Source organism: Acomys minous (assembly GCF_964271855.1).
Source record: "Acomys minous genome assembly, chromosome: 17".
Taxonomy (NCBI): Eukaryota; Metazoa; Chordata; class Mammalia; order Rodentia; family Muridae; genus Acomys; species Acomys minous.
The window spans coordinates 38,851,974-38,874,897 of NC_140500.1; the positions used below are offsets into that span (position 1 = coordinate 38,851,974).

The 22,924-nt window shown below is 35.3% G+C and overlaps 1 protein-coding gene across 5 annotated transcripts in view; it reads right to left on the bottom strand.

Moving 5' to 3' along the window:
- LOC311588645 (contactin-4) overlaps positions 1-22,924 on the bottom strand; it is a 980,815-nt gene that overhangs the window by 828,796 nt on the left and 129,095 nt on the right. For all 5 annotated transcript variants that reach the window (XM_084766525.1, XM_084766531.1, XM_084766522.1 and 2 more), the window contains exon 2: positions 1,365-1,509. The gene's annotated coding sequence lies outside the window, so the exon portion shown is untranslated. The remainder of the gene's footprint in view (positions 1-1,364; positions 1,510-22,924) is intronic.

A 22,924-nucleotide genomic window follows, 5' to 3' on the forward strand; every position in this document is an offset into this window, starting at 1 on the left:
AAGGGGTGTAAGAACAGAGCTTGAAGAGAAGATTAAGAACAAAAAGGAATAATGGGACGTATTTTCATATGTGGTTTTTGAAATGTATCTCTCAAACACACTTCTGATCTTGATAAATAGTTGCATCATAGCAGCCTCAGTGACAAAAAGAACACCATAGTGATCAGTGAATGACTGCCAAATGACTAAAGAAACATATGGTGGGGGGGGTTGTATTGTGGTATTGTACGTACATGTGTCTTTGTTTATTCATAGGGGAGGGGTGTATGTTTGTCATAATATGCTTGTAGATATCAATAATAAAATTGCTGGTGTTTTTTCTTTCTACCATTTAGGCCTTGGGATCAGACGCAGGTGAATTTGGGGGCATTGTGTTTTCCCCACTGAGGCATCATGATGGCTCATCTTCTTCTTAATTTTTGAGCCAAGGTTTTATCATGGGACCAGACTCATAGCTCATAGATAAGACAGGCCAGCCGGCTAGTGGTCTGCCTACATCATTCCAAACCCTAGAGTGATAGATCTCTGCCACAAGTCTAGCTTTTCAATGGGTGTTCTTTTCCAGAACTCTAATAATCATTCTGCACAAAGCAATCATGTTACTAACATCCATTTCCCCAGAACTGAATATATATCAATATTATAATTTGAAAACAGTCTTTGTCTTTTGTCTATCTCACACTATTTTAACAAAAATACCATTTCTTTTGTACACGTTCCATGAATACTTATAGTCTTAGTATTGCCACTATAGGAAAAAAAAATCAGCTACCTTAACTAGGTACAGATGATTCTTATTTAAAGGTATAGGTCAAAAGTTATTAGGTAAAATTCATTATTGTTATTGTTATTGTTAATTCTTCTTCCATGAGACAGGATTTTATCTGAATCTGTGGCTGCACAAATAGAATGTGTTTTTCAATGTTTATGACAAAGTTATCCATTTTGGTGATGAGGATAAGACTATACCATCTGGCAATCATGGTTCTGTTATGACAAACCCTTGATCCAGGACTTCAGGAAATGCTGTAATACTGTGGGCTGGATACTTCAACTTTTAAACAGAAGAAATGGTAGTGTACAACTTCAAAGATTTCCTCTGGCACACAAATATAACCTCAACTACCTCAGCATTAAAAATGTCCACTATTTGAAGTTATTTTAGATCTAATGGAATAGATACAAAGAAGAAAGAAAATCCACCCAAAGCAAATTAAGCATGCAATGGCAAATGCATTTTATATCTGTCTTTCCCATTTATGAATCTCAACTACCAACTGAGAATGAGTAGCATATTTTTCTCACGTTACATATAACAGCATCATACAGAGCTCATAAGACATGGTCAAGGTGGTAAGACCTACCCTTTCTTTTGAATCAGAATCTATGTAAATTGCTTCTGTTAGCTCAGCTTGCAGTATCTGATTCTTTTTCACCAAGCTGAAGGTATTTCCAAGTGAGCTCCAGTGGAATTTCACCAATGAGAAGAGTCTAGAACACAAAATGAATCTGGAAAAAGAAAAGGAAAGACATTTTTAGTTTATGATGCAAATGAAATTGAAAAGAAAAAGAGAAAGCTATGTTTAAAAGGTTGTTCCAGTTGATGATGCAGAGTCAAAAACTGAAGAAGCATTTTAAATATTTTTCTTGAATTACTTTTTATACTCTATGGTGAGTTTCCAACAAATGGAAAATGGTGTAGAGAAAGACCTGGAAATATATTTGTGATTCCACATTAACGGTGAATAAAAAACATACAGGGGATGAGAAAAGGGAAAACTCTGAATCTGTCTTCAGACAAAAAGAGCATATTTCTCCAGCTAGAGAAAAACCTGGCCATAAGTACAGACAATGAAATTTGTGAGGCATCCTACAAATGGCACAGAAGATGGGAGAGAGGAAATAAAGTGAAGACGACAGCAACTTTGGGACTTATTGGACAAAAATGAAATCACTTTCAACATGTGTCCCCCACATACAGATCCTCAGGCAGATTTATCTTATCACTTCTGACAATAATACAAATGGAAGATGTCCAGCCATTCTCAAGGTACTCCATTCTGTCAGAAAATTAAACAACAATAGGAGGTACACAACTGAAAGGAGAGAGCAATGAACAAGCCTGTCTGGGACTATTTCCTCTAGTCTATATAAATCCTGAACTGGTTCAAAGTGCAACTCCACAGGCTGGAATAGTAAGTACTCAGCCCTCTATCATATATGATAAATTAAATTCAACTAAAATTGCAAGACTTCTTGAGCATAAGATGCCTACAACCTTCTCTGTGTTCATTGCCCATCACTAAAGCCTTTCACATAAATATTGGATAATGTGTCATTTTTCTCTTTTTCCATTTAATGTATACAGCATGGGTGTGATGTGGCATGCATGTGTTTGTATGAATGCTTACATATATACAGGCAAATGATCCATGTGGTTGTTCATGTGGGGAACCGAGGTTGAAGCCAGGAATCACCCTTGATCACTTCTCCTCCCCCACCTCCATTGATGCAGAGTGTCTCAATCAAAGCCAGAGCTCACCAGTATTGCTAGTCTCTTTATGAGCCTGTTATGGGATTTCTGGGTCACCATATTGTACAGCATTTTTGTTGGTTCTGGGGTTCTGCACTCCATTTCTCACATCTATGCAGCAAGCTCTTAACCACTAAACCCTCACTACAGGCCTCATCATGTGTTATTTTTAAAACCAAGCATGGTAGTGCATGCCAGTAATCCCAGCATGAGGGAAGCAGATACAGGATGATCACACAAGATTAAGGCCAGCCTTGTCTACATAAAAAGGTACTATTTCAAGAAAAAAGAAAAACTATCCTGTCATTTTAACTAGGAACATCAGCTGATCTGACAACAACAGCAATAGTAGTAATAGTAGCCGCAGTAGTAATAGTAGTAGTAGTAATCATCATCATTATTATTATCATCATTATTGTTACTATGGTTTGGCTGGAAGCCCTGTTTGCCTCTGCACAAGCCAGGGAAACCCTGTCTGCTCTCCTTTCCTCAACTCAGCCCACATGGAGAAAACTCAGGGATAACACACCATTGCCTCTCATCTATGCCTTTCCGGACATGTCATCACTCCTTGCCTAAGCTCTACAAAATACCCTTGTTTTAGCTCAGGCATGTGACCTCAATGTCCTCTGCCTGTGAGATCACTGAATGCACCTGACAGCTGCCTCTCAATAAACCTGTTTTTGTATTTTTGATTTGGCTTTAAATGGCTTATTACATCAGCAGAGAAACCTGGCGGCAGCAGCAGCAGCAACATCATCATCATCATCATCATCAGCAGCAGCAGCAGCAGCAGCAGCCACAGTAGCAGTAATGCCTGCCTTCATCAAGATTCACATGCTTCCTGAGAATTTGGGTTTTTTACTAAGTAAAAAAAAAAAAAAAAAAAAACTAGGAAAGCCACATGCATCACTTTAAAATTTAATTGGATTACTTTGAACTTAGATTACCAAAATAAATACTAGATACATACTCTATGAATGATTACTCTGAGTCCCCACAGAATACAAAATATCACCACAGAAAGACAATGGATGGTATATGTGGGAGGACTTAAAGGAGGAAATGAAAGGGAAAGTGTTATAATTATATTATCATATCAAAAATGAAAGAAATAATTTCAAAAATAATATGCAGAAAACTAGGCGGGAAACAATAGGAAATTTTTTTCCTGACTCTAAATAGGGTGCAAACATTTTCCTGGTGAAGTGCTTTTTCTTCATAACTTTTCACTGAAAGTTGTTGAATATACTATAAAATGTTTCATAAAGAACTGAAAACTGAAGTCTGTAATGGGCAGTCCCGCTATCAGGCAATGTTAAAAGTTATGCTTGGTTGTTAATGCTAAAGCAACAGATTTATAGCAAAAATCCACCTGAGGGAGTACTCTCAAATCCTTAGCAGGGGATGACCATGCCTTCAGTTTCTGTGTAGCTTTTACTTTCACTGTTTGAGGCATTTTTTTAAGAGTTATTTTGCAGTTGATTTTATCTTCTGTTTTTTTAAAAGAGAGCTGATGTTACTTGCTACTTTAAAAACACCTTTGCTTGCTATATACTTAATAAATTCACTCATTTGAAACTTAAATCACATCTTCTATAGATTGCTCATGTATGTTTTCAACTCCTGATACTCCTGCCTCAATCACCTAAGCAATGAAATTATGGACTACATTACCACACTTGATATATATATATACATATACATGTTTATTTTTAAAATACTGTTTTTTAAATTAATTTATTTCATTTTGTGTATATGACCATGGATGTGTTTAATCTACTGAAACTACAGTTACAGATGACTGTGAGCTACAGTGTGAGTGTTGGAAATGAAATCTGGGTCCTTACCAGAGAAATAAGTGATCTTATGCACTGAGCTAAATCTCCAACCCTCTATATCCAAATATTAAAAATTATTTAAATGAATGTATTTTGTTAGCATTCTGAAATTTTAAATATAGCTTGAGTGATGGCACCATATTTCAGATTGCTTAGAAAGCAGAAATAAGAATCCAGCACCCACAGAAGAAGCCAGGTATCCCACCACGCCAGTAATCCCTACTCTGAAAAACTAAGGATTACAACATCACTGAACCTTACTAGCCTAAGACAATAACACCGGAACATTATGTTCAGGAGAGACCCCGCCTAAAGGAATATGCAAAGAGTGATAGAAGACAACACCATACAATGGTCTCTTCCTGCCTCTTCGTGTTCACATATATGCACTCAGATGAATAAATAAATCTTTACAATTTGAAACCATTTGCATTGCAATGTTCTTAATTCAATGGGGGAATCCTTAACCAGGGACATTTTGTATTTGCTGGAAAGTTAAAAATTGGTAGTACCCAAAATATCTTCAGTTGTCATATACAGGGATATATTACATATTGGATGAATGATATATCCTTCATGAAGAAAGTTGAAATTTAATTGTTATTGGTAGTAGGTTCACAAACATAAAAAAAAAACAACATAAAACAAATGTGAGCATGTCTGATGATTAAACAGATGGGAAAATTCTGCCCAGTAGGTCTGGCATATAATATATTAACATAAATACAATATTTCATGCAATTACTACTTAGGAGTCCCTAGAAGTGGTAAGAAAGCAACTTTCTAAATGCTTACTGGAAGAAAGAAAATAAAAATTCCTCCTAATATTAAATGAAGGCACTCAAATAAAAATATCATAAAGTAGTAAGACATTATCAACTATGCAAAAATAATTGAAAATGTTAAATTAATAAATCTTGGCACATATGATCAAACTGACTTCATTAAAGATGAGATTAGCAATAACAAGTTACATTCTTCTTCAAGGAAGTACTCTAATTAATCAAAAAATACTGAGTAGAGCTCTGTGACAGTGAATTTATCAGATGAGAGAAGAAAGAATTCTAGACATAAACCAGGTGGTAATAGGATGGCTGTTTTACTTTGCTTTATTGAGTAAAAAACTGTGTTATAACTATTTAATTTCTGATGTTCAGTCTCAAAACTTAAGCCATCAACTGCTATTAAAATATACATATATACACATGTATATTAGATTGATAGATGATAGATTAATCGATTGATCAATAGAGAGATAGATAGATAGACAGACACATAAATAGAAATATATAGAATATGATACTACTTCCATATGGAACAATGTAACAGCTTGTTATATGGGGAGGAGAAACAATAACTACATTGAAAAGTTAGTTCATCAGTGATATTCTACAAAAAAGACTTTAAAAATCATAAGGTTGGATAAAAATTGAGTTGTAAACTGAATAAATTAATTAAAGAAAAAAAGAAAAAAAGAAAAAATCATAGGATTACCTAGTTTACTAGATCAATTTAATTGATAAAGCCAATCTGGTCATTCTAGAATCCAAAGGTGCAGTATATATTTTAAACTACTAAGAACAGTGATTTATACTGCTCACAGAAACTGTGCCAATTCTTACTGTTTTGATTCTGTTCCTTTTAGATAGCACCTACTCTTCTTTTGTGACTGTAATAGTGTCTAATGGAAATGTATTTGAAAGCACAGCTGAGTGTTATTTGTTTGTTTGGTTTGGTTTTTGTTTTGTTTTGTTTTGTTTTTTTAAAGCAAGAAAGTGTGAAACATTTTTCAAGACAATTTGCCTTTCCAATGATTTTCAACCAATGCCCTCATGACTTGGTTTTAGAAGTAGAATTACCTGATCATCAGATGTGACACTCAGAGAATACACACTTTAGAATAATACAAGATTACCACACTACAATACACAGACCTAAAGAAGCTAAATAACAAGGACCCGAGTGAGAACGCTTAATTCTCATTCAGAAGACCAAATAGAACAGACACTGGAAGCAGTTGCAGAGAAGGAGCAACAGGATAGAGCCAACCATAGAGGTCCTCTGAAAGATTCCATCCAGAAGGGGATTGAAGCAGCCAAACTTCAAGGTGGAATGCAGAGAATAGAAGGACCTGGAGGGGACAGGAACTCCATTAGGAGACCAAAGTAGGCAACAAATCTGGGCAGAGGATTGGGGAGAGGGGGTCTGCAGAGACTGATGCACCAAACAAGGACCATGCTTGGTGAGGACTTAGACCCTCTGCTCAGATGTTTCCTTGTGGGTCTCATAGTATGGGGAGTAGGGACTGCTTCTGACCTGGACTCCTCCTGACAGGGCAGCCTTGCCATGCAACAGAGGAAAAGGATACAGGCAGTCCGGATGAGACATAATAGGCTGAGGTCAGATGTTAGGGGAGGAGGATTCCTCCTTCCTGATGACTAGCTGAGGGGAGTGAGGGAGGGAAGGTGAGACTGGAAGGTGACAGGGATGGTCTATGGTCTACAGTCGGGATTTAAAGTGAACAAATTAAAGTTAAAAAAAAGGAAACCTCAGTATTTGTATCTCCTTTCCTAACACGTTTTTCTGTTCATGGGATTCTAAACTACTAGCTATGTAAAATACAGTATGGGGCCAAAACTGAGCACATAATACATTGTAAAGTACTGGCATTAAAGTTGAAGTGATCGTCTATAAACCTAGTATCATTAATACAGGTATTCTTTCACTTGCGGTGAACCATTTAATGAGTTTTAATATCTTTACCTTGTTCAGTTTTAGATAATAAAATTTATATAGTCAATGCAAAGGTAACGAAAGTGAGGGAACAGGAGAACGTGTTTTTATTTTTATTTAATAAACAGTTTAGTAAGATTTAGAAGAAATGTCTAATAAAATATAAAAAATAAATTAATAAAGCAATAATGTCTCAGAAATTATATACAAAAATTAAATAAACAGTAGTTTAAATTTTGAATAATTTTATAGAAAGCCATTTAAAAATAAATTTTGTTTTATTTCTTAATGAAAGTATCACATAAGCTTAAGTTTAGTAAAAGATTATGAAGAATATATTATGTCATTTAAGCATATTAGAGGAAAAGTTAATTTAGACATCTCATTAGAGAATTTTTAACATTTATGTCTTCATTTATAAAGTTAATGTATATCCCACATCTACTGTATGCCAAGTAATACCATGATCTTATAAATGTCAATGTAGATATAAATATTCCTAGCCATATTACACTGGCTTACATATATTACTGATTTAATTAATTTGGGGTAAAATAAATAAAATTAAATAAATAAAATAGGGTGGAGTTTGTTTTCTAAAGAGTTATTTAATTTTTGATTTTGTGTTTTGTGAGGCACATGTACTTGTGTTTATGTACTTGGTGAAGGTACAGTCAGAGCCCTGGGGTGCAATGGGGCACATCAGATTCCCTGGAGCCACAGTCACAGTCAGCTGTGAGCCTCCTGACTTGGGTACTGGTAATGGAGTACTGAAAAAGCAAGTCTCTCCAGTGTGGTTTTAGCTTTTATAATTATACAAAATACATTAGTTGAAAAATTAATACATCAACTAGATATTTGTTTGAAATGAAAAAAATGGTCTCTTTGATTTATGACAATGATTTATTCAGGCTACTAAGTCTATTTTTTAATGGAAACTATGGCACTAGAGGAACAGAAAAATATGAATCCTGAAAACATTATACATTATGAACCAAAAATAAATAATACTAAAAGAGCTGGATAAGGAAGGGCAATGGCTAAGGGTTTAGTTAAGCACTAGCTCTCTGGCATAGCATACTTAGGGCTATGTTTTAGAGACTCAGACACACAAAGAATGCACATAGGAAAATTAAAAAAAAGGAATGCATATTAGAAACATGTTCACACTGTTCTATAACTAAGTTAAATTAACTAACAATATTTCACTTCTTTCCTATTTAAAAATCTCTAAATGTAGCACAGCAAAAAGAAAGAAAAGAGAAGGAGGAGGAGGAGGAGGAGGAAGAGGAGAAGAAGAAGAAAAAGAAGAAGAAGAAGAAGAAGAAGAAGAAGAAGAAGAAGAAGAGTGAAGAACAAATTCCCTGCCTTTCATCTTCCTTTGAAAGTCTTGTCAGTGACTTTGGTTATGCAAATGTATATGTATATTCAATGCCTTAAAAGGTTTTCTTTTCCCGCCAAACTCTACCTTCAAAGGAAGTTAGAGAATTCAGAATCAGCGCGCACACACACACACACACACACACACACACACATACACAAACACACACAATCACACACACGCACACATACACACACACACACAAACATACACAAACACACACACACACACACACACACACACACACACACGTGTAAAAAGAAAATCAGAACTGAGGGTTTCTAAACAGATACCCACACATTCCCTTGGTATCCCCTTACTGTTTCTGTTGTTATTGAGCAATAGTTTGGGAATATAATGTCAATCGCTTATATTAGCATTCCTGGAGCAAATGTTTAATATCCTAGGTGGCCATGCTCAACTTCCCAAATGTTAATTGATTCTATTACAAATTGCTTGTGGCACATTCAAGGTGTAAAAGGGAATTAGCACTGAGATTATAGGACAGCGACTGCATTATAAAAATGCACCCAGAAAGTCAGCATCACTTTAGCTTCTTGTCTATATTATATTGCAGGATGTTTTAAAATACCTTTTATACTCTATAGATAAGCAACAACATTATTGATATTATAACATATAGATTAGCTTTTGCTTTAATAAAAAGAAATTTTTGAGTTTCATTTTTTTATTAATTTTTTGTTTTTTACATATACATTTATATTATTACATCTACATAAAATAAACTGCATACAGCAAGAAGAACCGCAGAACTCTCAGGAATTATATTCATCTTACATTCATAGTGTTTTGGCTGTTTGGATTAGGCAACCTTGAAGAAAACATTTTCCTATCTCAGTGAGTCTAAAATTCTGAATGTAACTCAATTTCTATCATATCTCATCGCTGTCAACTTAAAGCATCTATCTAGACCTAAAAACATTTTAGCCCCTAAACAATCAGGCTTAATTATGAAACTCAACTATTTGGTTTTCAACCCCATCAGAGATCTTGAGAAGGAGTCAAATTAATTACCTGAGTAAACAGGAAGTGTGGGCTAACAGCTTCCAAATTTAATAAAACAACAACAAAAAATGATACAAAAAATGAAACAGTGTGCTGCCTGAACAGTCACCTATAGCTCTCTAAAACGTTGGAGCATCATCTTCAGCCTTCTGGCCCAGTACATATGACAGATGTATTTGTGAGGGAGGAACTATTGAGGACTTGATTACCCTGTCTTGGCAGAGTTTGGCCATTGATGCTGCCTGCATCCAACCTTGCCAAGTGTTAGGCAGAATTCTGCTTCAAAGAAAGCTTCTTTACCCAATTGGTCCAGCATTTTAGACTGTCACACACAGGACTTTCATTAAGCTTGGAAGTTCTCAACATTTAGAAACTGGACCACAAATGATATTTCTACCTTGTTTAACCATTATCCTCCATTTTATTTGGGACCATACAAAGGTATTATCCATCCCAAATCTGCTTGAAGAAACCCTAAGAGAATGAAACCCCATTCACTAAGGGAGGTTGGTAGGTTTTGGGTTGCTTTCTTGGGCTTTAGGTGTTTCTTTCCACCTGGAGTTAGTTATAAGTTACTTTTGGTCTTACTCATCGATAAAACAAGGTTGGACTAGGGATGTATCTGTCTTCCTTTATCATTCTTTTTTGGGTTTGGAGATGGGAGCTGAAAAGAGAGAAAGGGGAACGTGAGGTGTATGGGGAAGATATGACAAGAAGTGGATTGTTGAGTCAACCCCTCAACTTAAAGCCTTAACTGTGCTCACAAGTTTATTTTAAATTCATTGGTATAGAAATTTATATATTGATGCAAAATAAGTTTAATTTTAATTCATTGGCTTAGAATTCAAATTTAAGATTATTCTTCACACACACACTATATATATATATATATATATATATATATATATATATATATATATATATATTTCTACTCTAATATGAGGTTTTATACCCATACCACTCAAATATAATACAAGGTTTACCTCTAATATTTTGAAAATGCTACTGCAGGCTGTTTAGGATAAGTAAGTTAGACAAGTTAAAGGTCAATTGATCAAATCGTGGTCATTTCAATTACTGGTCTATTTATACCACAAGAATATACATCCTAGATGTAATAGAGGGGTATGATTCTATACACATATAAAGTGAAACAGTTAAAGTCTTCAAAAGCCTCAGAGTCCTGCAGAATATGGCATTTAAAGATGTTTATATTGTTTTGATGATTCTTTGACAAGATAGGCTAACTCTTGGCAACACCCAGCCTACCTCAAAGATGATAATGAGAGCATCAATGAGCCTCCTCATGGAGATGGCTTCAAATATGGCAAACTAGCCACTGAGCAAAATGTCCTTATTTTGTCCACTGACAGAATTCTGCCTAAAAGTTGGCAAGCTTGGGTTTCTTTTTAAATGAAACCATTAAAATAGTCTTCTCTTTTATTAACACTGAGAGTAAAAACAGTTGAAGTTCCTATTCTAAATTACTGAGAACTATACTGATCATTAAATAATAGGTTCTGAATCCATGATTACTTTCTACTTTTTCTTTCATCTAAGACCTGGGAAAGTTATAATTTAAACACTATTTGTGTTGTATTTGTTTGATGTTCGAATTGGATGCAGTGCATCCCAGGTACACTTTCTCATAGTGGGATACACTTGCACCTTACATAAATTATGGTATGGCATTTAACTTATTAGAGGAATAATGTTATTATTTTTTGAATATTGGCAACCCAGTAAAAACAAAAGCAACAAGTGCATGGTAATGACACCATGTAAATTGCTTCATTATCAAAGTTCAAAAAAAAATTGGTAGTCTCTATCTTCCACTACTGAGACCATCTTGAATTAAAAAGTCTAAACTGAAAGGCTATCAGAAATATATGATTAGTATAAGAACAATAAATGATGGTGTAATACTAGGGCTTTGTGGAAGTTAGAATTGTGAAATAGGGCCCAAGATTGTGACTCCTAGCGGGAAAATCCAGTTTGACAGTATGTTTTTACCGGGGAAGTAACTGAGAAGCAGCACAGATTTCACACCTATGAACAGGTTACCTGACAAAATTTATTTATGATGCTGAGCATTGAAAAGTGAGATGTTCCTGATTGATTGTGACATAATTAGATAAACCCTTAAAGGAGGATGCTCATACTCCTGAAGATAGCAAAGTCAACCTGAGAATGTTTTCTCCTTACATGAAGAACTGCAATGAGGAAATGTACGCCACTGATGGACGGCCTGAGGAATTGTTCAGCCTCTGGGTGCTAAGAAAGCCTGGCATTGCCTGTCAAGGATATATCACTGTTCCCCAATCTAATGAATGATTCTAACAACCTGTGGGAGACTGAGGACACATCTTTACCTAGTCAAATGGAGATTTCCCCTAAGGAAACAGTCCATTTTAGTCTTAGCACTGTGAAACACTGAGAAGACATATAGGCAGTGGAACTTCTAAGACTCTAAATGTAGTAATTTGAAAATCCTGTGCTTGCAGTAACCTATTAGGAAGTAGTAACTTACTAGTGCAGCCTTAATAGCAATTATTCACTTTGCCAGACACTATGCTGAGATTTCTATATTTTTTAAATTTAATCTTCAGTTTGGACTGATATGACAAATAGTATTTCCCTGTGTGTCTGAGTGTATTTCTGTGTTTTGTGGTGTGTGTGTGGCACAAATGCATACGAGGGACAGTGGTTGGCCTCAGGGAATGACCTATCAGCATTCACTTTTTATTTTTAAAGGTTTGAGGCAGGGTCTTTCTGAGGTCAAGTCTCCGATATTACTTAGACTGGATGATCAGAAAGCTTGCTCAATCTACTCGTCTCATTCATCTTCCTAGAACTGTCTTACATATGCATTTCTCTACACCCAGCTTTTAAAGACAAACACTATTATCAACCTCAGTTCATATGTGAAGTGGAGGCGTAAAAGCTAAACAATATAAAAATAAGAACAATGTATAAAATTTCCATCATTATTAAACAAGCCATTATTCTCTTCTTTGGAGAAATAACTGTGAAACCACAATTAAAAAAACTTGTATTCTGGTACAATTTTATTATGAATTACTTATGTATTCAAGACAAAACATTAAACCTTTCCCTTGCTTCCTAAGATATTAACTGATGGGGTGTAATATCTTCCCAGATCCCCCCAAATCTGTTTGTTACATGAGATATAATCCTTACAGATTTAATTGGCCATATATACGTAAATGCATATGGGCATATATATAAAAAAAGTCAAATTACAAACGCATTAGTTGATCAAGTAAGCCACCTTTTTCTATGAGACCCTAAGACCATGTTGAAAATAATATTTCAGGATGATGCAAAAAGTACTAGGAAGGGATTAGAAAATACTAAGAGTTGGCTTATTTTAAAATCCTTCCATCCACTGCCTTAAATCCATTTCTGGCAAACATCCCAGCCAAGGCAGGAATTGAAAATTATTCAAAATCCCTCTGCAGGGATCTTGAAAGGAATCTAAAAGCAGGGCTCAATAAGAACACTCATTATGTAGGAGATAAAGCATAAGACTACTCCTCAGTTTTCCAAAGAAAATATCTATGGCAGGGCCCACTGGTACCCTGGCAGGGAGGGAAAATCATGATGGGATGGAGCAACACTGATGCCTGCTTTATATTCTGAGGCAGAAAATTCTTTGCAGATTTTTCTTTTCGGCTCATTGGACTTCAACCGCATGTTTTACTAAGGTCTCTTTTTCTTCTCTGCTCTCAATTCTTTGCACAACCTATACTCTTTCAAATTTCTCCTAAACCTCAACAGACGTTGGAACTGGCCTCTCATCTGAACTTCATGAACTGGAGGTTTTTAACATAACCCAATATGTTATACAACCCAACTGAATGCCTGTTTTCCTTATTTATCTGCTGTCTTTTGCAAGCCCTGCCTGGAAGATGTGTTTACTTGCTGGTATGAAGGTCACCTGGAACAGACATATTCTCTAATCTCAGTGGCATCAAGATTATTTTCATTTGGCTGACTTATGTGACTTCATATATGGAATGCCTGTTGCATGTAATACCTCATGCTTATTATAATTTGACTTTCTGATTTTTATTGTAATCTTTTCTCTTACCAAACAGCTCATCTAGCCCTGTACATAATGGTAGTGTTGGCAGTTTCCTTTGTTTTGGTTATTGAAAACCACCTACAATGTTCAAGGTATTTCTGTTAGAAAACACAGGGGAATGCCTTTGTTTTCAGCAGCAACCTTCAGTTTTATTAGTAAACACCAAGTGTATTTGGAGCATCCAAGGGAACTCCTTTAGCATCTGCATTGTAGTTCTTCTCATTTATAAATGAAGTTGCTGTTCAACAACACTCCCAAAGTTCTTGTGTGTTTTACCACCCCATGCCAATAGTAACATAAACAACAATGTGCTGTCTTATGTTGTCAGGAGAATGTACATATGTTCCGCTATCTTAACAGGCTTTTTCCTTTAGCAATCCACCAAGTGGTTATTTTCAGTGTTACCCCAAGAGAGTGTTCAAGCTTATCATCCAGAATTCTAGATATGATGAATGGCAAGGGCAAAATCATATTTGTTAAAGAAGTAGGCCATATAAAGCTTATGGAGCTTTGATTGATTATGTTTACCCAATGGATACAAATGTTATTGGCCTTTAAAATAAATTTGGGGGCAGTAGGTTTTGTTTTCTTTTCCTCTTTGAAAATAGCAGTCTCTAACCAGCTTACAAAAAGCGCTGGTATAAATCATCAGCTACTGGTTGCATGGCAACAGAATTGGTTGCTTGGTTCTAGAATGTGATGAGATATAAAATAGTATAAGTAAGAGTAAACCTGCAATAAATGATATCCTTTTTATTGCTGCTTGTTTTCTGAATTCTTTACGTACACACACACACACACACACACACACACACACACACATACACACACACACACACACACACACACACACACACAGACAATAAATAAACTAAAATGCCTGACTTTAACTCTAGAGCCAAATATTAACTAGGTTCTTATGTTGAGCACTTTACATAGTCCTCTATGAATAAGACTAAGATCCATGCATATACCTAATGATAAACTGATAGAAACTAAGTGGGTATCTATTGATCTTGGATGAAGGACATGTATAGGTGAGCAGTTTATAGCATCAAAAATTCAGTTCTGGCCCTTATCCTGCCATCCCAGCATGAGGATATAGATATTAAAGACAGTACATCTCTGAATGCCACCAGGTCTCCCCCTCCAGGAGACATGGTCAAATATGGGGCACCAGAGTACGTGTGGAAGTCATACCCCACTCTCCACTCAACTGTGGAGAATGTTCTAAGTAGGTTACCAAGAAGAGACTTGCTACCCTATGAGCATATACAGGGGGAGGTAATCCCCCTCAGGAACAGTCATAGGGGAGGGGAATAAGGGGAAAATGGGAGGGAGGGAAGAATGGGAGGATACAAGGGATGGGATAACCATTGAGATGTAACAAGAATAAATTAATAACAAAAATCCATCATAACAAAAAAGATAGTACATCTCAGATCTCAGGTGGTAATGAGCACAGATAAACAGAAATGGAAGAGAGGAGGTATGAAGAATCTTCTAGAGATAAAGGGCTGTTTGATCAGCTGGCAACTGAGTAGAGATACATATCAGTGATAAAACAGTATTCAGATTTTTGTGGAGGAAAGAGCAGTGAAGAAATGGAGGAAGTGTAGAGGTGTCAGGAATCTTTAGAGAAAATTAAATTTTAACACATGACAACATACTCCGAAAGTATTAAGACGTCATATCTTCTAAAACCACACTTCCTGCCATATCATGACTAGACATGGATTATTTTTTGTCTATTAAACATAAATCATCATCAGATGATGTTGCAAGTGGTCAAAATGACTGCCATGATTTAGGAAACAAAAATGAGAAATATGGCACTATTAACTACATGGATTACACTTAGAGCTACTTTGTCATAGGGAATACAGTCTTTAGCAATTTTCTTCCTAATCTAAAAGGGTACTTAATATGACAAGAAACTTCCAGCCTAGAATACAACTCAGCTCAAGTAGAAAAATAGCAATTTCTCTGGTAAAGCTGATTTTAAAACGATCATCATCCATCACCATCATCATCAGTCACATGGGACAGCTGCTTTGGCAGCATTATTCTAAGAACATATTAGACTAGATGACAGCTTAACCTTCTTAGGGAAGCAGAGTCACCTTCCCTTACACATCAGCCAAGCACAGAAAAGCAGATGTACTTTAGCTTAGAAACAGGCACATGATGACTAAATAGATGCCCGGATTGTTTTTCTTTTTAGAAATAAGCAGCTCATACAGGTCTGTGAAGACTGCATAACTGGAGGATTTTTGTAGTCACCGCATCAATATTGACATACCAACATAACTGACTATGTGTTGAGCAGGTAGAAAGGCTTTCTTATGCATCACGTTCCAGAGAAACTAATTCCTGCATTAGTTCTGCAGACACAGTGCTGTATGTTTTCGTGGCACTCATTCCTCATATGCTGCTCGAACTTAACTGACCTCTTGGTGCTGACATCGATTTCACAAGACTTTTATATCTCCATGTACATAATCGCACCCTTCACTCTACTTGCATGGAATAGCTTTACCACCTCTTATGTCCATATGCCAGCCTTATTCTACTGAGAAATTATCATTTCTTTCCATTCCAGAAAGCTTGAAATCTATTACCCAGAGACAAGTATTTACCTCTCTTCTGATTTCCTATCAGCCTTTTAGTAATGCAGTTTGTATTCTACTCATATTAGAATAATTATCCAGTCTTCTTTCATTTTTATTTTGTGAGTCCAAAATGTTTGGGAGACATTATTAAAATCTTATAGTATTTCTAGATAACACTATACTATTTACACATATTTCTAAAGAGTAGGAGAATAACACTCACATTAATTATGTTAGCTTCTGGGTGACAATCTCAAGTAAAAAATGTGTTTTCCATTATTCTGAGTCTTACTCAGCACTGGGAAAAGTACATGGCAGCTCACAACCAGAGGATCCAACATTTAGTTCTGACTTCTGAAGACACCAAGCACACGAGATGTATACATGCATGGAGGCCAAACATATACATATGAAATAAGTCTTAAAAGAAATAAAAACAAAATCACACATAAATGCATTTATATTTATAGAAAAAAATCCATACAAATAAAACCAAAGAATGTTAAGAAACCCCTTAATGATATTATAGGTCTATATGTCTTTGAGGTCTCCCATTGAGATGACTTTGATAACATGTTTAGCCAACACTGCCAAATGACCATTTGAATTTCTCTGAGATTATAATGCTTTCACTTTACAAGGTATTTCACATCCAAACGTTCTGTACTCAGTGTGAAAGACAAGTGTGCCAATGACTCATTTGGCCCAGAAAACTCTGCATGGTCACAGGGATGAGTTCATGATTTCCAATGCCACAAACTTGGCTCATGTAAAACACAATACTTCTAGGATTTTCTTTCTTTTGTCTATCCATTTATTAATTGAGCTATCATGAATAGTTCACAAAAGTGTAACCATCTATAAAATAAGGATGAATTGAACATGTTTTAAGGGAACTATTTGTGAAATCCACTTACACAAAATATTAAACAGTATTTTATTTTACAAAAGAAATTATTAACAAAAAATGATAAATATTTTCCACATTAAATGTTTGCTTTCAGAATAAGTGATATTAGAAATTCTTTCCTCATTACTTCCATAACCACTAGTACTCTGCCGAGATTAGAACTAGTTGAATAAGTTAATGATTGAATGACTGTAATTACTATATGTTTGAGAGGCTAAATGTTTAGGGTGGAAAGTGGTTGTCAGATGAGAAAGTCTGAGCTATAGCACTTAATTGTTGGATAAATGTGAAGAAATTAAATCAGTGCTGCTAAAAATGAATCCTACCATAAAGCATTTGCTACAGGGGTTCAGGTACTATTGAGTTACAGAATACTATGAAATATCAGCACAATTAATACCGATTATGATTAATGAAATATCAGCATAATTAGTCCAGATTATGATTAATGATACAACAGGAATAGGTAGCAGGAAGAGAGCTAATTTTCAGAACATGGAACCAGTGAAATTCAGTTAATAAGATGATAGGTGAAATTGCAAAGTTTTTACCGTACAATATTTTTCAAAGGAAAAAATATTTGCATTAATATATCAAAATCTTAAGAGTTGTGAAAGTGTGTACAGGGAACAGTTCTAAGGCCCAGTGTGTCTATTTATTGGTTTCAAGGTCTGTACTTTTGAGGAATTCAATGAGAACAGTCAGGAAATTAATTAGTAGAAGGGCAATCATCCACATATGTGTGCATCTTATCATTTCCTCCTTGAAAATAAGGACTGTCACCTGGGGCCATATGACTTGTAATGTTTCCCCAGCTGCTTGTTCCATTCATTTCCTTATTGTAACAACCACCTGGAACCAAGCAGTTCCTCATAAAGTGTTAAAGTGTGATGAACACTATATCAAATGCTTCTGTTCTCCTGCAAGTACGACTCCTAACATAAATGTGGGATACTCTCAGTCCATCTTGTGCAACAGACACAAGCTTATCTTCTATGATATAAATAAATAGTTGTAAAACTATTGCCCCCACAAATAATACTGGTTAACGAAGGATGTGAAAGGACTCAACTCAGCCCACAACATCTAAAAATACTTACATTTAAAACCATTGGTGCATTCTTTTTTTCAGTTTCAAGTTACCAAAGAATATGTAGTGCAAAAGTAGACATTATACGCATACAGTATCTATTACTGGCCCTCTGAAAGCTTACCAATTAGAATTTATGAGACAGGTTAAACTTTGTTACATTTTGGACATAAACTGTTTGTGTGTGTGTGTGTGTGTGTGTGTGTGTGTGTGTGTGTGTGTGTGTGTCTTTGTCTGTATGAATTGTGTGTTTATGTATGTACAAGGGCACATGTAACTGATTGCATGTGGAGACCAGAGGCCAGCTGTATCATTTCCCTGGAGCTATCCTGTTTGCTTTTTGATAAAAGGTCTTGTCATTCTCTGACATGGAACTTACATGCATGATAGACTGGCTGAGTAAGGAGTCCCATTTGTTTGCCTGTCTCCACGTTCCCAATGCTCAGATTGCAGGTGTGCAGCACATTGTCTAGATTTTCATGTGCTTCCTGGAGATCACACAAGTACTGTTATTATCAAGGCAAGCATTTTTACCAATTGAGCTATCATCCTAGTACTGAAGACTAAATAATATACACCTCTTAAATTTAATTTACAAGTAACAAGAACATATTTTCACTTGCTAAAGCTATAGTTATTTTCATAGATCTGGTGTGGTTTTTCAGATTCAGCACACCAAGTACAGATTGCCATAAATTCTAGACCTCGGTTTGCTTCATATTTTCTCTCTCTGAGCACCTGTTCTAACTTAACTTATTTATTCACTTGATTTTCAGAGTTCTCTCTTTCAAAGCCAACATTGTCCCACAAGTATATTATCCAACACACACATTTACATGAGATTTAAACTTTTTTCTTTTTTTTTAGATTTAAATTTAAAAAATGTTTTTATATTAAATTATAAAATTAAGTATAATGGTTGATTTTTACTGAAGTTAGTATACAGAACACCCTTCAATAAAAACATTAGCAAGATATTTCATGTTAATTTCATGTTATTTTTTCTTTTGCAATGTTGCATGGGGAGGGGTACTGTACATGTCTGTGTGTGCACATGACTGTAAGTGTCATTGCAGCCAGAAGGGGGCATCACATATCCTCAGGCTGGTGTTACAGGTTGTTGTTAGCAAGCTCAATTGGATGTTGGAAACTGAACGCAAGCCCTATGCAAGAGATAGGTATTCTTAGTTGGTGGGCCATCTTTCTAGTCATTACGTATCTCATTATTAATTCTTTAGTACCTTCAGTATGGAAAGGTGTATTATTCAGTTCTGTGCTACTAAGATGACATATATGTGTCAGCCAACTTATTGTTTTTAAGTGTTAGTTATCTCAAAAATTTGAATGTTCCAGAAAAAAATCAGACAGGCCTTGGCTTTTGACCTCAGGTGCTTTAAAGTATTGTTCATGCATGGGCATATGAGTAGGGAAAAACTACTACATAATAAGACAGGCAGCAGATAAAGCCTTATGGATATGTAGATAAATGTATAAATGACAGAAGCAAAGGGGAAAATGAAGGCAAGAGAAGAAATGCAAGGTAAAATTGAAGAGAAAATAAGAGAAAATAGCACTGTGTAATAAAACACAGAGAAAAACATATCAATTCTCATGTTAGTACTTTGATTGGCAAATAACAATTATTTCAGTTCAACTTCAATGAAAGGCAGTTCCATGGTTCCCGAGCTTATAAATACTGTAGCTTAGAACTCCATGGATTGGTAGAGAAGTCACAGAGTCTGGGTATGGTGGGACACGCCTTTAATCCTGATACATGGTACACAGAAGCAGGCAGATCTCTATGAGGTTGAGGCCATCCTGGTCTACAAGGCAAGTCCATGATAGCCAAGGCTACACAGAGAAACTCTGTCTTAGAAAACTAAAGCGGGAAAGGAAAAAAAGTCTTGAGAGGAAAAAAAATGGATTTTACCCATTTTACAACTCTTTTCTATGATCCTGTGCAAAAATCTTGTCTGAGCTGTATAATTTTAGCATAACTGAAAAGGCAGTCACTAGATGATCAGTTCAAGGCTACACCAGTTTCCTCTTTAGAATTCCTCTGTCCAGAGAATTGGCAAAAAATTAAAATGACCAAACCTGAAATATTAAATATCATACATTTGGCAAGAATAAATCCTTGTTTTAGTAAATAAGCAATGTGGAATGTTTATATACATCCAATAACACATGATGAACATTCATTAGCATAAAGGTTTATTTTAAATATTTCCTGTTTATAATAATTTGCATTATTTTGAATGTGAGTCACACATATTTATATATACTACCTTAGTCAGTATGATGCTGAAAACCTTCCTTTGCAATAGAAATGCATTTTTAATCATGGCACATAATCAGCCATTTCATCAGTCATTGAAATATGCTGTGAATATTCAACTGTTATGGAACAATTGTAAAGAAAACAATGAATTTGATTTCAAACTATAATGCTGGTGATGCATCTTAGAAAACTCAGTTAAAAACATTCCCTTTAAGAATAATTAAGATATATAAAGGATATTTAGCTCTCACTGGTTCACAAATGTTTAAAAATATATCTTTTAATATCTCGTATTTGTGATGGCTAATTTTTCTAAATGATATTAGTATCTTAATCAGATTCATTATTTCTCATTATCATCCCCATAGATGAATTATATATTCTTTTATGGAATGTGCAATAAGCTTCCATATGTAAGTTGAATCATATAAAATAGGTATGATCATAGCTTCTTCTCATGTATAAATATTTGTTTTACCCTAACATATTAAAAATATAGAATCACAGAACTTTAAAGCTATAGGAAGAGGTCTGAGAGCTAGGGAATTCAAATTCCCTCTGTTATGAAGCCACATCTGTACTTGACATGTTTGATAATATAGGAATAAGAACAAAAAGGAACTTTGAGTGCAGTACTCAAAATTAATAGATTTTTTTTCATTCTTATTGACCTACATTAAAGCATCAGAGATAAGTCTTATTTTAACAAAAAAGAAAAAAATCAAAAGATATGAAAAGAAAAAAATACCACACACTCAGTAACACAAATTTCAACTATATAGCCTCATATTATCCATGCATTTTTGAATATAATTTAGCTTTTAATTGACCACATTAAAGGACACATTATCTGCACTAAAATTATGCATATTTTTAATTGCAAACCAAGAAGCTAACAATGGCACTTTCCTCTAAGTGTCCAGGAAGAGTCAAGTGAATTATTCAAATCTAGAAAAGGAAACCACTAAGAAAATAGATATTTTAATGCTTTTCAGGCTGCAGCTGAGCCAGGAAGGGAGAAATCAGATAAGAGATGACCTTGAACTTACAAGGTTCTAAGGAGTCTTTGAAAATGACTCTCCATGCATGGCAGAACAAAAGGTGTCATCATTTAAAAGAAAGAAATGGGCGAGCCCAGCAATGATGCAAATGGAGAGACTGAGACCAGGAAAGCTGACCTGAACAATGTCCCCCTTAAGTGAACTCCAGACCCACCCTTAAGGGTTTGAATAAGAGTGGCCCATATAGACTCATGTGTTTGAATGCTTGACTCACAGCAGGAGGCATATTAGGAGGTGTGACCTTTTTGAAATAGGTGTGGCCTTATAGGAGGAAGTGAGTCACTGTGGAATGGGCTGTCAGGTTTCCTATGATAAAGCTAAGCCTAGTGTAGCAGTGTTTAGCAGGTCTGCCTACACACTGCCATGTTTCCTACCATGACAATAAAAGACTAAACTTCTGAAACTCTAAGCCAGCCCCAATTAAATGTGTGTGTTTTATAAGCGTTATCATGATCATGGTGTCTCTTCACATCAGTAAAACCCTAAATAAGACCATCATACAAAATCTTATTGAAGAATACTTGTGCCCAGAAGCAGTGTTGCAAGGATCAAGAATCCTAATCCATTATGCTGTCATTTCGTCGATTTTGCTAGGAGGCATGTGTGTGTGTGTGTGTGTGTGTGTGTGTGTGTGTGTGTGTGTGTGTGTGTGTATGTGTTCAGTGACCCACTTAAGACTTAATGATATATTGACTACCTAATAACATTACATGGTCAGTTATTTTTTTTTAAGTCTAAGGATTTTCTCCATAAATTAAACTCTGTAATGCCAGAAGATTATCTGCTGCTGGGTAACCAAATACAAATCACATTATTAACACAGAATTACCGAAGTATATTGCTAAAAATAGGAACAAAGTGATAATCCTTATACATGGGGTATACACTGCAGAGAACACCACAAAACAGAAATGTTATTGGTTGATAATTAAGTGAAAAATATTTAGAGTTTTTCTAATAAAAGTAAACTATCAGATCATTAACGTTTAAAATAATAACCTATAGATGCCGCATAAAGCCCTCCACAGAAGCCAAGCAGTGTCAGTTTTTCACCTCCTAGATTCCTTTTTTGAGAAGAAAAACAAATGTTATTTTTGTAAATTATTCAGCCCTTCCTAAGCTTATTGGTACATGCCTATAATATAAGGATTCAGGAGGCAGAAGCAGAACACTATGAGGTGGAATCTGGCTTGAAAGAACAATCACTAATTTGCTAAATCAATAGAATCCCAATAATCTATAAACACTTGTTCTTTACCCACAGATAAGTGGAGTTTTCACTCCATGTCAATGAAACTTCCCTTTGCAACAGAGACCACTGCAGAAAACCACAACCAGTCAAAACGCA